This window comes from Hydra viridissima, unplaced genomic scaffold (genome assembly GCF_058129835.1).
Source record: "Hydra viridissima isolate aposymbiotic clone 2 unplaced genomic scaffold, HvirCarnegie_v1 scaffold_18, whole genome shotgun sequence".
NCBI lineage: Eukaryota > Metazoa > Cnidaria > Hydrozoa > Anthoathecata > Hydridae > Hydra > Hydra viridissima.
The window spans coordinates 1,341,834-1,358,903 of record NW_028324317.1 but is presented as its reverse complement, the minus strand read 5'-3'; the positions used below and the strand labels follow the sequence as shown (position 1 = coordinate 1,358,903).

The 17,070-nt window shown below is 28.5% G+C and overlaps 1 long non-coding RNA gene across 1 annotated transcript in view; it reads right to left on the bottom strand.

The window, feature by feature from the left end:
• LOC149876754 (uncharacterized) overlaps positions 1-17,070 on the bottom strand; it is a 250,371-nt gene that overhangs the window by 210,455 nt on the left and 22,846 nt on the right. The window lies entirely within an intron of this gene.

The following is a 17,070-nucleotide window of genomic DNA, read 5'->3' as shown; positions in this document are numbered from 1 at the left end:
GGAGAAGTTTTAAATAAGTTTCAAATGATATTTTGTTTAAAAGTGAAATAAAAAACTAAAGGTTTTCTAAATTTATTATATCTTTGTTAAACTATTAATTTATTTATTTCATTAGTAATTTAAATATTGCAACTCATAATAATGGTATAATTAATTGTAATTAATTTATTTTTCTTGATTAAACTTTACGTTTAATAAGAATGAGGTTGGCAAAACAAATTGGTCTTTAAGTCAGAAGTCATCGTATGCGACTTTCAATATCAGAATAATCAGAAAAAATCGTGTGCAAACTTTTTCTTAGCGTGTACATTTGTATGTGCTAAGTAAAAATTAAATCAGATTACAATCATTTTACAACGCATTCAAGCATCTCCACATCCGTACGCATAAAATCAAAAAATTAAAACAAGAAATTAAAGGAAAATAAAAAGCAGTGCATAAAATGTGAATTGCTAAGTTAAATACAAAATTTTAAAGAAGAAATTTGGAAAAGAAAATTAAAAACGAAATATAAAGAAGATTGAAATAGAGGAATTTTTTTACATTTATTTATAAATGATTTTATAGAAAAAGTTTAAAAAACACACTCATAAAAATAAATTTTTATAAGAAACGTTCTAAAGAAATATTGCTCAGAAAAAAAATTTACCAAAATTTTAAATTAGTGGTATAGCTTGAAAGAAGCCCTTGGTAGAAAAAGTCAAAAGAAATAAGTTAAAGCAGATATTTAAAGAAGAAATGAAAATTAGAAATTTCAACTTGAAATTTCAACTAAAATTTCCACAATAATTTTTAATTAGAAGTTTTAACTAGAAATTTAATTTAGAAATTTAATTTAGAAATTTAATTTAGAAATTTAATTTAGAAATTTAATTTAGAAATTTAATTTAGAAATTTAATTTAGAAATTTAATTTAGAAATTTAATTTAGAAATTTAATTTAGAAATTTAATTTAGAAATTTAATTTAGAAATTTAATTTAGAAATTTAATTTAGAAATTTAATTTAGAAATTAAATTTAGAAATTTAACTTAGAAATTTAATTTAGAAATTTAATTTAGAAATTTAATTTAGAAATTTAATTTAGAAATTTAATTTAGAAATTTAATTTAGAAATTTAATTTAGAAATTTAATTTAGAAATTTCATTTAGAAATTTCATTTAGAAATTTCATTTAGAAATTTCATTTAGAAATTTCATTTAGAAATTTCATTTAGAAATTTCATTTAGAAATTTCATTTAGAAATTTCATTTAGAAATTTCATTTAGAAATTTAATTTAGAAATATGTAATTCCGGAAAGTTCTAGAACATTTGATGACGTTAGGGATTTAATAGCTTTAATAGTTTTTACCAATAAAAATTGTAAATATGTGTTTGTGGTGATTTATGACGGTTTGTGAAAGGATATTTTGAGAAAAGCATGGGGTATATATAAAGGAGAAAATTTGTAAAAAAGGACAGTTGAACTGCTAACTGCAGAAAGGAAACAAGTCCAAAAAATTCAAAAATGACTTTTTAACATAAATCAGTTTTGAAAAGGTAGACAAACTATTTACTGCTAAAAGGGATAAACCTGCTATAATTTTTATAGGCATGGCACCAGTTTGAATTTTGCGTTTACCGCAGAAAGGAAACACGTCCGGGACTTGTTCCTTTTCTGCGGTAAACATTAGTAACATAAAATAATAGCATTTTGCTTGCGACTTACAAATTTCTTTGTTAATAATGAGTTATTCAGATGAAGATGACAATTCTTTAAAGAGAAGAAAGAAAGGAGTTGTTAATTCCGAAAGATATAAAAGGAATGTAATTAAGAAGGCTAAAGTGGCAGGAAAAGAACATATAAACATGGTTGGAAAAACAATACCTGCCAAGAAACCAGCATCTAATGTTTGCAGGTAAACTGTTATCGATTTATTTGTATTAATTGTTATAATATTTCAGTAATATTCATCTACAAAGTTTTTTAAATACTGTTATCTTTCGTGTCTTTTGCATAAGATAAATTGGCTGAAGGAAATGCACAACATTTGTAGATTTCTGGCCGCTGTGTTTGATTATGTGTCATAACATTTTGCATTTATGATATTTGAACAAAGCTAGGTTACATTAAAACTACATAAATAAAGCCATGCAACAACTAGTACTACTATTAGTAGTCTAATTTTCTGATTAATTAGGAAATGCCTAGGGTTTTTGGTAGAAACCTAGCTTATGTGTTTTCAAACATAGATATTAAAACGTAGATAGACCTAACCTTTTCATTTTTATTTCAGTTGCAAGAAAAACTGTTTGAAGAGTTACATGGCGGATGACATGGTGGCAATATTTACCAAGCTACATGATATGGAAACTAAAACACAACAAGACGTCTACTTGCTGTCACTAATGGAGGTTTCCCCAGTTAACCGTCCAAGATCTAGACCAGGTTCTTCTTCTAGAAAACCTAAATCTGTTGTAGTGAAGTACCATATTAAGCACAATGGGGTTCGTACTAAGATATGTAAAAATGGATTTATGAAATCATACGGATGTACTTCCAAACAGTGTTACAGACTCTCACATCTGTTACAGCTAAGCAAAACTCCAATAGATAAAAGAGGTAGAAATGTTTCTGGTAATGCCATTCCTGGCGCTGTAATCACTTGTTTGAGAGCTCATATTGAACAATATCCTAGAGAAACTGAACACTATACTGGAAGAGATAAAGAATACTTACCAGCTAATTTAAACGTAAAAACTATGTATGAGATGTTTATAAACAAACATAAATATTTCCTTTTAGCTACACTTGGCAGTGAGAAAAGGCTGTCATATAAATTTTTCTGGCATTATTTCAAAGAAAATTACTCATTACGTTTTGGTCAACCTGCAAAAGACGCATGTATTGCTTGTGAGGAACTTAAGTTGAAAATAAAAAGTCCTTTTCTTAATGACAATGAAAAAAGACATGCAATAGCAGAGCTTATGGTCCACAATAGGAGGGCTAAAAAGTTTTACAACCAAATAAAAGATACCACAGAGAAATGCATAAAAGACGCTAAACAAGTTGGATTATGTATAGATTACATGTCTAATGTTACATTACCGTACCGTACAAGATACTTATTATTTCAGGAAACTCATAGTAAACGTTTTTGGAATTCACGACATTGCTTCCCGAAAAATGTCTGTTTTTATTTATCATGAAGGCGAAGGAGGTAAAGGTTCAAACGAAGTATGCTCTATGCTTATGTGGTATGTAAAAAACAAAATTTCAGATGAAGTTAAAACTTTACACCTTTTTGGTGACAACTGTGCTGGTCAAAACAAGAACCACACCCTTGTTAGACTTATGATGGCTCTTTGTGAAATTAAGAGATTTGATAAAATAAATTTGGTGTTTCCTGTTAGGGGACATTCTTTTATGCCTAATGACCGTGATTTTGGAATTATAAGGAGAAAACTAAAAAAAGTAGAGAGATATTATGAAACTGATGAAGTAATTAATCTGATTAACAGTTCTTCAAACATTCCTGGAAAGTTTAATGTGAAAAAAATGTCATTTGAAGATTTTATTGACTACGGTGCCTGGTGGCCCAAGTTTTACAAGAGAACATGCTTAAGCAATGACTCTTATGGAAAAAAGGTACTAAAATCTAACAAAATAACATTTTCAATCTCAAAATATCGTGAGATGTCAGTTTCTTCTGATGAACCTGCGGAGATTGAATGCAGTATGCATATTGCTGGATTGATAAGTGACATTTTTCGCTTACGAAACACTATAGGAGACTTTGAACTACCAACTAATAAAGCTTATTCAGCTGTATTATCCATCAACCACTTAAAAATTGTAGATATAAAGAAAACTTTGGTTTATATTCCGGTTGAAAAGCTCCGATTTTGGAATGAAATAACGTTATGGCCTGTAACTAATGTGCCCATTCAAGAAGATCAACCAACTGAATAAATAATGTTCTTAAGTTGTAGTGTGCATTTTATTATGATAATAAAACAATAAAATAGCATTATTTAATTAGTGCAGCCTAAACAAATCACTTTTTAAGATTTTAGTAGTTTATTTTTTATTTTTAAACCTCGTTTACTGCAAAAAGGGATCATGTCCATGTTTGAAAATGTGTCCTACACTCATAACAAAATACATTAAAAAAATTATATATCTTTCAAACCCCTACTAACTGTTGAATAACTAGGAAAAAATTGAAAACCCAAAGTTTAAAAATAAAGGGTCGAAACAGTTTTTTGTCTTTCCTGTAAAATTAGGATTTGTGAACTTGTTGCTATTCTGCGGTTAGCGATTCAGTTAGTTAGGAGAGAAAATTATTGCTATTTAGTGACTTGTTGATCGCGAGAAAATACTACAAGCAAACCGGGTATGGAACCAGGTATGAGATTATTTGATATGTTTGAAACGTATGATGGCACTTCGGATGCTACTGTCTGGATTCAACGAACAAAAATGATTGCAGAAATTCAGAACTTAAAGCTTGAACTAATTTTTCCGATTCTTCTCAGAGAAGCTGCTTATGCAGTGTACGATGCTTCAACCGCGGAAGTCAAAAAAGATGTAGTGGAAGTTGAGCGTGGGTTATTAGCGGCGTTTTCTATAGATGCCTACACTGCATATGAACTGTTTACAAAACGAAAATTATGTGACGGAGAAAAAGTCGATGTGTTTTTGGCTGATTTAAGACGATTAGCCTATCTTGCTAAATTACCAGAGGAGTCTGTGCGTTTGGCATTTGTTATGGGTTTGCCAGAAGTCTTATCATCAAGATTTCGAGCCGTAATGGACCCGATTGATATAATGTTACCCAGAGTGAGAGCTGCTATGAAATGTGCAAATATGATTGACAGTGATGCTGTTGGCGCTGTATGTAGACGCCAAGCTACAAAAGCTGCATTAGTGTGTTACAACTGTAAAGGTTTGAATCACATTGCAAAGAACTGTTCGCTTGCGAAGAACTTGTCTCCGAAGACCGTTTGATGTTTTAAATGTGGTGAGGAAGGACATATTGCATCAAAATGCTGGAAGCCGCAGGGAAACGATTGCAGGAGCGAGGAATTTGCGCTACCTCGCTCCTGAACATCGGTGGAATGAGCGCATTATCTGTTGTTTGTTTGAAAGTTAATGGTATGGTTGCGACAGCTTTAGTAGACACAGGGTGTTCGAAGACAATTTTGAATAAAAATTTCTGCCCAAAAAACAATGTAGGTACTCAAACTCTCAAAAGGTAGTAACGTTTGAAGGAAAGGTTCATCAGTGCACTGGATCAGCGGTCGTGATTCTTGAGGTTGATGGCAATAAAGCACGTGATGATGTTATTTTAGTGGATTTCCAACCGTTTGGAGTTAATATGATGCTTGGAATGAGTTCCATTAAATTACTAGGAGTATCCGTTTCTCCTTTGGGAAAAGCGAAGTTCGGACTGAGTTACTGTGGAGCATCGGCTTCGAGTAAGAACAAAGTCAAGAAAATCGAAATTAAAAAGAATGATCATGAAGCAATTTTTAATAGTGTTGAATGGAGAGTCAAATGGAAATGGAGAGATGGAGAAGGCCCCACCAGATTGTATAATAAAGTGGCACAGTACGGAATTCCACCATACACTAGAGCAGACTATGAAAACGAACTACAGGATTGGATTGATCGGAAATGGCTGTTAGAGTATGACGAAAATGAATTGAGGCCGCCCAAAGGGCAGATTCCCTTAATAGCTGTCATTCAGAGAAACAAAGACAAAAAAATTCTACCTGTTCTAGACTGGAGAGATACTAATGATTTCATTGAGGCATACACGAGAGATGCAGATGTGTGTGTCGAAAAGCTTAGAGAATGGAGAAGGATGGGTAACAAACCAGCAATCATCGATTTACGCAAGGCTTATCTTCAACTAAAAACTGATAAATCTCTTTGGCCGTTCCAAACAGTGGTGTTTCGAAATAAAAAGTATTGCTTGACACGACTTGGTTTCGGATTGAATGTTGCGCCAATGATCATGAAATCCGTTGTGAGTGCCGTCATTGATCAAGACGAATTGGTGAAGAGGGGAACGTCTGCTTATGTAGACGACATTTTCGTAGACGAAAGTGTGGTGAGTCTTGATTATGTCAAGAGGCATTTTTTGAAATATGGTTTAGAGAGTAAAGATGGTGAGCAGATTGATGATAATGGAGTTCGTGTGTTGGGATTGTGTGTGCGCAAGGTTGGTAACAAACTGATAAGGTCCAGAGGGAATCAGGTTGATGCTATCTCGTAAAAGTTAACCAGGAGAGTTATGTTTTCAATCTGTGGACAGTTGGTAGGACATTTACCCGTGTCTGGTTGGCTGCGAGTGATTTTTAGTCTCTTGAAGAGAAAAGCTGTCAGTCTGACGACGGGTTGGGACGATGAAGTTTGTGATGAGAACGTTAAGTGGGTGCTTCAGGAAGTATTTGCTGAGGTAGAACGCTGCGAGCCTGCTTGTGGTGATTGGGCTGTGCGTGGTGATGATGGAAAAGTGTGGGTTGATGCCAGTTCTTTAGCGATTGGTGCTCTTATTCAAGTTGGGGAGACTACTGTGGAGGATGCGACATGGCTGCGAAAAAAAACGTCTGATGTTCATATAAACATGGCAGAATTAGACGCTGTGATACGGGGAATGAATATGGCTCTGATGTGGAAGCTGAAGAAAGTGACTGTTTTTACTGATTCCATGACTGTGTACCACTGGGTTTCTGACGCCCTTATGGGAAAATCAAGGTTGAGATCAAAAGCGACGGGTGAAATGCTGATTCGAAGAAGACTGAGCGTGTTGCAACAACTAATTGAAGAATACGATGTTAGCGTCGAGGTGAAACTCATTCCTTCTAAAGATAATTTGGCCGACGCATTAACTAGAGTTCGCAGCAGATGGCTCAACAAACTGACTGTGCCAGAGTGTCGGAATAGTTGTGTGGGAGTCGCAGCTACGATTTCTGATATACACAAAAGAACTGGACATTTTGGAGTGAATCGAACGTTAAACTTTGTTCGTAAAACAATTCCGACTGCTACTGAAAACGATGTTCGAAATGTGATAAAAAATTGCGAACAATGTCAGTCAATAGATCCAGCGCCAATACGGGGGGAAAAAGGGAATTTGGATGTTGAAGGAAACTGGGAGAGATTGGCCATGGATATCACGCATTATGGCACTGACAAGTTTTTGAGTCTAATTGATTGTGGACCTTCAAAATACGCGTTGTGGCGACAATTATTGAGCTCATACGGAAGTGTTGCCATAGTCCGAATACTCCGTCTTGTTTTTTGTGAACGTGGAGCACCGTCTAAGATATTAACTGACAATGAGCCAACATTTAAAACTAAAGAGATAAGGAGTTTCCTTGATAGTTGGGGAGTGCAAATTAGATATAGAGCCGCTTATTATCCTGAAGGAAATGGAATTGTGGAAAGAAACCACCGTATGATCAAGAGAATAGCAGAACGATCAAAAATGTCGATACCGGAAGCCCTATATTGGTACGATGTCTCAGCCGACAAAAATGGTGCAAGCCCGATGGGCAAAATATACAGCTATCCCATTGGTGTGAAAGGATTGAAAAAAGAGAATCTTCCTGCACGAAATGTCATGAATGAGTGATTTCGAGTTGGCGATAAAGTCTGGCTGAAACCACCAAATGCAAGGTGCCATACAAAGTGGCAACCAGCTACGGTAACTCGGAATGCGTTAAACCAAACCGTAGAAGTGAACGGCATTCCGCGTCATGTGAAACACGTTAGACCTGGAAATGATATTCAGTCCTACATTATCCCTGATGTGGAATTAGAGATGAATGTTGAAACTAATCAAGTGAACGCTGAAAACCAAGGAGATCCAATTAAAAATGTATTAGAGACAAACGAGGAAAATATCGAAGCTGAATATAGACCCCAAGAAATCGACATGCTTTTGCGACGGAGTGGTCGGGAACGGCGCATGCCTTCGAAATACTTTGATTACTATTTGGATGATCCGTAAGGATCAAGGAGGAGTGTAGTTCCGGAAAGTTCTAGAACATATGATGGCGTTAGGGATTTAATAGCTTTAATAGTTTTTACCAATACGAATTGTAAATATGTGTTTGTGGTGATTTATGACGGTTTGTGGAAGGATATTTTGGAAAAAGCATGGGGTATATATAAAGGAGAAAATTTGTAAAAAAGGACAGGGGCCAATGCTATAAACATAAAAAACGAAGTTTTTTCCGTAAAACACGAAGTTTTTACCGTAAAAAGCAAAGAAAAAAAAAGTCCATTGCTATAAACATTCAAAAACTCCGTTTTTAAGATAAAAACTTCGCTATTAAATCCAATGCTATAAACGAACAAGGGAATCGCCTTTTCAGATAAAAAATGCGTTTTTTCGAAAAAAAACTTCAGATAGATTTTTTATCTCAATTTTAGATATTTTCTTCGTGATTTTTGGCGGCTATTGTTGGAACAACGTTAGCGCTTCAAAATCATTGAACATTCTTTGTTTGTGTTTTTATGTAGATATTTTATAGATAAAACTTAAAAGGATTTTGGTAACTTCATAATAAACTAATTACTTAAAATCTGCATTTAATCGATTATTCAGTTCCTGTTGTGCTTCGTTAACAATGCATGAATTTAAAATTCCATACTTATTTATGAAGGTTTTTTATAGTAATTTTGGTTAAACAAATTTTTCATAGTGTTTGACTAAAGAAAAGTATAAATAGTCGATAAATATGCCATATAATACACAAATACACACAAAATAATACACAAATACACAACAATATAAAATGCTGTCTAAAGAACTTAAAATGTTACTAGCAATAAAGATCAGAGAAAACAAAGAGGTTCTTCTTGGGAAGCTTAGTATGTTTTAATTAGCAAACTATTTAAATAAAAATATGTATTGCTAGATTATATTTTATATATATGTATATATATGTATGTATGTATGTATGTATGTATATATATATATATATATATATATATATATATATATATATATATATATATATATATATATATATTTACAAATGTTATAGTATAAGTATGTAATATATAGTATATATTAACATAATATAAGTATGTAATCAATCAATTATATTTCTAAATAAAGATTTTACATTCAAGTTTATATACAAATAGTTATAAACTAATGTAAAGTAAATTACTAACAGTGCTAATGATATATAACAAGGGTAATAATAATGGCAATTTAATCATTATATTCAAAAACAGCAGAGATATATTACAGTATATAAAATTAACAATGATAACATGATGTAATGTATAGTATATATCAATTTTATATATATATATATAATATATATATATATATATATATATATATATATATATATATATATATATATATATATATATATATATATATACATATATATATATATGTAAATATATATATACTTCCAATAGTTTTATTAACTTAATACACTAACATTGAAAATAGCTTCTCCTACACTGTATAATACGATAAATTGTGTTGGTAAAGATTCCATGACAGTCTCTGAGAACATGAAAAAAAACATTTGTGCCAATAAAATGAAGAAATACCATTATTTGGAAAAGTACTGAAATGCTTTTATTTTGCTTAGTGTAATGTTGCAAATCATCTTTAAGCCTAGTTTCTAAAAAATCTAATACAGCTCTTGGGACTCGATACTGCTCTCGAAAAACGTTGTCAGAAACATCTTTGTTAAAAAAGCGACCATTAAACTAAAATGATATTGAAAAACAAAACAAAAATACAATTTCTGCGTCTATTTAGTATGATTTCTGATTTTGTTCGATAAAAAATCATTAAAATATATATATATATAAACATTACTTAAAATTACTATATATATATATATATATATATAGTAATTTTAAGTAATGTTTTAAACACCAACCTCTCGAGGCAATCGGTGGCGAAGTTCATTTTCTGCAACTTCGAATTCTAAGTCTTCAATCCGAAAAAATTAAATCCATGTTCCTACTTTAATTTTACACAGTTTTTTTAAACACCAAATACTGGAATATATAAATATTCATAAAAATAGAATAGAGAGCACAGCATACTTAATGACTAATAAAATTTATTAAGTAGGCCTACTAAATAAAAATTACAATAAAAATTACTATTATATTACTACTATATATTACGGATAAAAAAAGTTCGTGAATTTTAGTGACGTATACGTTTTATGCTTTATAGCAATGGCCGAAAAAAATACAAACAGCGATAAATTCTTCGAGATTACGAACTTTTTTTCGTACGTGAAAAATTGCGTTTTTACGAAAGATTTTTTTTCTCGAAAAAAACTTCGAATTGTTTATAGCATTGGCCCCAGGAGAGAAGATTATTGCTATTTAGTGACTTGTTGATTGCGAGAAAATACTACAAAATATAAAGAAGAGAGTCAAATAATAACTTTAAAATAGAAACTTAAATTTGAATTTTAAATAAAACTTGCAATAGTAATAATAAGTTTAAATAAGGTAAAAATCTAAGCTGTGTAAGTAATTTAAATTAAAAATAATAGTAATTTAAATTGCAAACTTGTATTAGAAATTCAATTAGAAATTTAAACCAGAAGCATAATATAAAATATAAAAAATAGAAATATAAAATAGAAATCAAAATTAGAAACTTTTATTAGATGTAATTTCAGATTTTAATTAGAAAGTTAAATCAAAAATGTAAGTTAGAAATTTAACTTAGAACTTTAAAATAAAATTCTAAACTTAATAATTGATAAACTATTCCACAATATTCCACAATACGCAATTTAAACTTAGAGGAAAAAATTGATAAAAGAAATTTAAAGAAAATAAAAAAGCATAAAATGTGAGTGGCTAAATTAAATACAAAATTCTAATGAAGAAATTATACGAAATACAAGCATAAAAACGAAATATAAAGAAGATATGAAATAGAAGATTTTTTTTTATTCATTTATTAAAGAATTTATAGAAAAAGTTTAAAAAACACACTCATATAAAAAAAATTTTTTAGAAGAAACGTTCTTAAGAAAAATTGCTCGGAAAAAAAATTTGCCAGAAGTTTAAGTTAGTGGTATTGGCTTAGAATTTCAATATAAAAGTATAAATTAGCAGTTCAAATAAAAATTTATTAAACTATAATTTACCTCAAAACTCTAAAAAATTGAAATTAGAAACATAAAATGGAAGTATAAAAAATTAATTTAAAAGCGAAATTTAAAGAAGCACTTGATAGAAAGAGTCAATTGAAATAAGTTATAGCAGATATTTAAAGAAGATATGTAAATTAGAAATTTCAACTTGAAATTTCAAGTTAAGTTTTAACAAGAAAACTTAAATCATAAATTTTAATTAGAAACTTTATTTAGAATTTTACTTTAGAAGGTTAATTTAGAAATTTAGCTTAGAAATTTAGTTTTGAAATTTAATTTAGAAATATGAACTAGAAATCAAAAAAGAAATTTAAATTAGAAATTTAAAATAGAAACTTAAATTTTAAGTTCAAAGAAGATTTGTAATAATAATAAGTTTAAATAAGGTAAAAGTCTAAGATTGATGTTTAAGTTAGTAATTTAAATTAAAAGTTTTAGTAACCTAAATTTTAAACTTAAATTAGAAAAATAAACCAGAAACATTAATTAGAAACTTATGTCAGATGTAATAAATTCAGATTTTAATAAGTTAAATTAACAATCTAAGTTAAAAATTTGAATTGTAAATTTAATTCAGAAAATTTAGTTAGAATTTTAAAATAAAATTCTAACTAAATTTTAAAAAAATAAAGAAAAAACTGATATTAGAAATTTGTATTTGAAATTTAAACTAGAACTTTAAATTCGAAACTTATTATAGATATTAATATAGAAAATCAAACTTGAAACTTAAACTAGAATTTTTAATTAGAAATTTAAATAAGAGGATTAATGTAAAATTTTTAATTAAACATATTTTATCATAATGAACTGAGATAATTAGAAGCTTATGTAAGAAATTATAATAGAAACTCAATCTAGAACTTTAAACTAGAAATATTAATTAGAATGTTACATTAGAAAGCTAAATTAGAAATAATAACGTGAGATTTGAAAATCAGAAAGCGAAATTTGCATCTTAAGTTCAAAGTTTAAATAAGTAGTTTTATTTTTAAAAAAATTAGAAATTCAAACTACAAATTTAAACTTTATATGTTAACAAGGTATTTAAATACAAATATATTTGAAATGTAAATACAAATATTTAATTAGAAATTTACATCAAAAAGTCGAATTATGAGTTTAAATAATATCTGTTTTTATAAAATACCTAAAAAAATTCTTTATCTTTTATTTTAAGTTCATAATGATATTTTTCTTATAGATATGAAATAAAATGCTCTGTTGATAAAAGAAGCTTCTTTATTCTTCATTCTTTCAAAATTTACAAAACCACATAAACATATTAATTTAATATTTACGTTTACGATTCGTAAGAACGATTTAAATACAAATAACAAAAAATTAATTTTTTTATTAATATCTAAATAAATTCAGTAAATTTAACAATAAAAAATACCAGTAAAAATTAGACTTTAAAAACACTTTTCAAAATGAGAAATGAGTAATTTTAAACTTTTTTTACGTATAAACAAAGTCTGCCAAAGATAAAATAGAGCTGTAAGGGTAATTTTTAAATGAATAAAAAGAGTAAAGCGAATTATATAAAAGCTTAAATAAAATTTTTTATCAAAATCTGATTTCATTCAATTCCTTGATCCTTCATTCACCAGCCTTAAATTTGTGTTTTTTTCCAAAAAACATATTAAGATCCCACTTTTGATAAAGTGTTTAGAATTTTCTTCTCGTTCACTCTATAAAATGGAATAATATTTAACAATTCCTTCCTGTTATCTTCGTCTACTTATTATTTTCTATATTTGTTGAATATGTCAATTTCTGGCGTAAATACACATGATTTCAGCACTAAAAGAATTCTCTTTAATTTCTATAAATAACAAATCAAAGTTAGAAACTCAAAAAGATATTTTTTTTGCTCATGATATGCAAGATTCTTAATAACAGATTTTAGAAAAGAATTGATCCTTTTTTTATTTGATTTAAAGAGTCATTCAGATCTGTACAAGATATTCAACAAAGTTACTAAAATTTTTTTTTTATTTGTACAATCTAAATTGGCAATGTCTTTCATGTATTGATTTGATTTTGTTTTTAAATCTAAACGATTGTCATTAAATATTGTTCAAGTTGCTTTTGTTTTTCTAAAAAAGACTAGCTTTTTTAAACAAATTTTTCTGTTTCATATTTTATATGAATAATAAAATTGAAACTCTTCTTGCGCAAACACTTTCAGTTCCCTGGAGCGGTGCACAAAAATAAGACAAGTCTATCAAAAAATCCATCTTCTAATCGTATATTAGGCTTCAGTTGTTTTATACCCATAGTTATATTAATTTCTTTGTGATAATTTTTGTGTGGAGACTTCAGTGCCAGTAGTTTTATTTAAACTTGATTTTCTACTCCTAGTAATTCACTTGCAATTCTTAAAACCTGATGTGTTAGAAGAGCAAATAAAATACCATCATAATCCTCATATCGTAGTAAATCATTTAGAGTAAAATGAGCATGAATATTTCTTGTTTTCTCAACAAATCTTTAAAAACATCCATAATTTTATTAACAAACTTTTCGTTTAAATCTAAAATTCTGTGCTGTTCTACTTTTAATGATGTATTTAAGAATTCACTATTCAAACATTCATCATAATTTTCGTTTAGCAAGCATTTATGTCTAGATATGTACAACTAAATTAAATCTGTCCCACAATCAGCCTATCATCTTAATCTATTATCAATCTCTATCAGTTCTTCACTCATTAATTTTATGACACTCTTATCTTTTAAAGTTCAAATTTGAGATTATGAAAATCTATTTTTTAATTATACCATAAAATTCGATACAACGATAAAAAAAAGGTTTAAACATATTGTTTATATATCATAAGAAGATTTTTGCAAGAAGCTTTATTTGTTTCAATAATGCTTAACACTATTAATACATTTCTTATTATCGACATATTAGTTTCTGTCGCAAATATTTTATATATAAAGCTTAAATAAATTATCTTTTTGATTTAAGGTCATTGATTCTTTTAAGCTTTAACAACTTAAGCCATTCTTTGACGCTAAAACTTACAAATCATACTTGTACATAACGTTTTCATACAACAAAACTTTATGCAACGTTTGACATCTTTATTCATATCATTTTATTTATGCAAATTATGCAACCTTTGATATTCTTAATTCATGTGGTTTAATGTATAATTTGTTAAAAGATGCAATAAACTTTAAAATAAAAATTTTCCTTCTTGCAGTGCTGAAAATACCATTTTGAGAAGTTTTTATATATTTTTTTTTGTTGTTTTTATCTTCAAAAAAATTATTTTCTTTGTAGACTTATTTAGATTTTTTGTAGACAGTAAGACATTTAATCGTCTTGTTTATACGCTTAATTTTTCTTCTTCACCATTTAAATTTGCAAGATTATTATCATATTGCTTTAACTTGTATTTCATGTCATAATTGCAACTATCTATCAAATCAAAATTACATCGTGGATGTTTATCGTGGCTAATTTTATTTTAAAATGTTTTTTCTATCAACTTTGATCATATCTCATTATTTTTTATGTTTGGTTTTTGTATATTTCAATTTTTGGCACAAATAAATTTTACCGATGACTTTTTCTTTATTAATTGTAACAACTCTTCAGTTTAAAATTATGTGCGGTAAAATTTTCTTGGTTCTTCATGTGAAGTTTTGTACTCGACAAAAATATATTCTAACCTTATAATAACAATACATATTTTACTAACGCATCTTTTAAATGTAATATGCAAAGCTAAAGATTCGACTGGCATTTTTATAGAAATTCTTATAGCAAGAAACTATTCAGTAAATTATATTAAACATATCCATTCCTTCATCCATCTTTTCTAAAAGATATAAACACAAATGACAGCAAAGTACTTAATCACCATGTTGAACTTGATCTGAATCCTAGTTTGTTGGAGATTTTAAATAGAGTAAGAGTAATAAAATTTTAATAAAGTATATAAAATATATGAAATTTAGCCTCAAACTTTGCTTAATTTGTGCAATTCCAAAATTTCACACGGATGATCATTTACTATAATGTAAGCCAGAAATTTAAAGAGTTATTTCAATATTATTCAAAATGTCTAAAGTTCATGAGCAGCTTGCAGCATTCTTTTCAAGAGAATGATATTCAGGAACAAGGTAGGTATTTAAAATCTTTTGAGTTTGGCAGATTGTAAAATACCATATTTGAGATTCTTTGAAAAGTATCAATTATTGCTGATTGCTTTTATTTAGTTAGAAGTTTGGTTAGCTTATTTAAATTAATTTATTTTAAATTTTTTTCATATAAGTAAATAATTTAATTTTAGAATGAGCAATCCACAATGTTATGAATTTTTATTAACTGACTATGCCAAATGCATCTGTAACTCCAATGATGCATTTGCTTAAAACCCATATTCTTCAAGTTATTCAAAAATGGAGATTAAACATTGAAGTTTACGGGGAATAAGGTGAGGAAAGTTTGCATGCTGAATTAACAATCTTAATCGTTTATTTTGGAACATGAATGGTTATTGTTACTTGAAAAGCATGTTGAAAGAACATTATTGTGAGGAGGGAAGATGAGGAAAATTTAAACATTATCTTTAAGTTTTACCCGACTCAAACACGCTAAATTCGAACGAGGAAAAGAGTGAGTCAACCAAAAAAAACACCAGGTGGACACACATGTCTAATAACATGAAAAATGAATAAGTCACACCATAAATGATTAAAACTGTTTCGCAAACACGACTTGAAACACAATGATATGATTTTAATTTGTAAAGTTCTAGAAAGTTCTATAGCCACTCTGATATAAAGACTAATAAAAAGAAAACTAGCAAAACTTGTTTTAAAGAATACCATGACTCAGCAGTTGAAACTAAAGTACTGAACGAACTTGAAGAAAAAGAAATCTATTGTCTGGACGAGAATTCAAAATAACACCTGCGGACAGACAGAAAAGGAACGGTTGAGAAAATCTTTTAGATTTTTTGGAGATTTTTTGGAGATTTTTTGGGGAGATTTTAGTAGATTTTCTTGAGGCCTCTCTTTAGAGAGATGTTTTCGGGAAAATTTTGATGAAGTGTTTTAAAGAGAGTTTTTGAAGATGTATTAAGAAAGAGTTATGAAAGATTATAAAAAAGGATTTTAAAAGAGAAAGAAAAAGTTTTAAGAGATTTTAAGAGATTTTAAAAGAGGATTTTATTAGAAAAGGATTTTTGAAGGTTTAAAGAGAACTTAATTAAAAGAATTTATGAACAATTTAAAGAGGAACTTATGAGAAGGATTTGGTGAGGAAATGTATTTGAGTAACTTTCAATTTGCGTTGTTATAAGTATTAATGTATTGTTATTTGTATGAGTTAATATGAAGAGAATATATATATTGATGAGAAATAATTGAGAATAATTATTAAGAAAAAAAAGTAAGAGAAGAAAAACCAGTATTTTAATTTGTATATATCATTATTAGAAATTTGATTATTGCTTTATGCGTTAACTATTGTTATTAAAAAGTCTGATGCTCCTATCGCGCTTTTACCACATCTGCGTTACTCACTGACAGTCCTACCTCACATTTTATCACTCTCTATTTTTGCACTACCATTACACTTACACAGAACCAACCACCACAGTCACATTTAATAACCACATCCTTAATATAGAAAAGAAATTAATAAAATCCGCCGCCCTCACATTATATAAGAAACCATTTAAAATCTAAAGCAATTAAGCTAGAAATTAAAAAAAGAAAACATGTAGATCTTAAATTTTATTAAGTCCATATATATGTAAATATATATATATATATATATATATATATATATATATATATATATATATATATATATATATATATATATATATATATATATATGAGTAATAAGTAAAGGTTTTTGTTCTTTATATGCTTGCTGGTAAT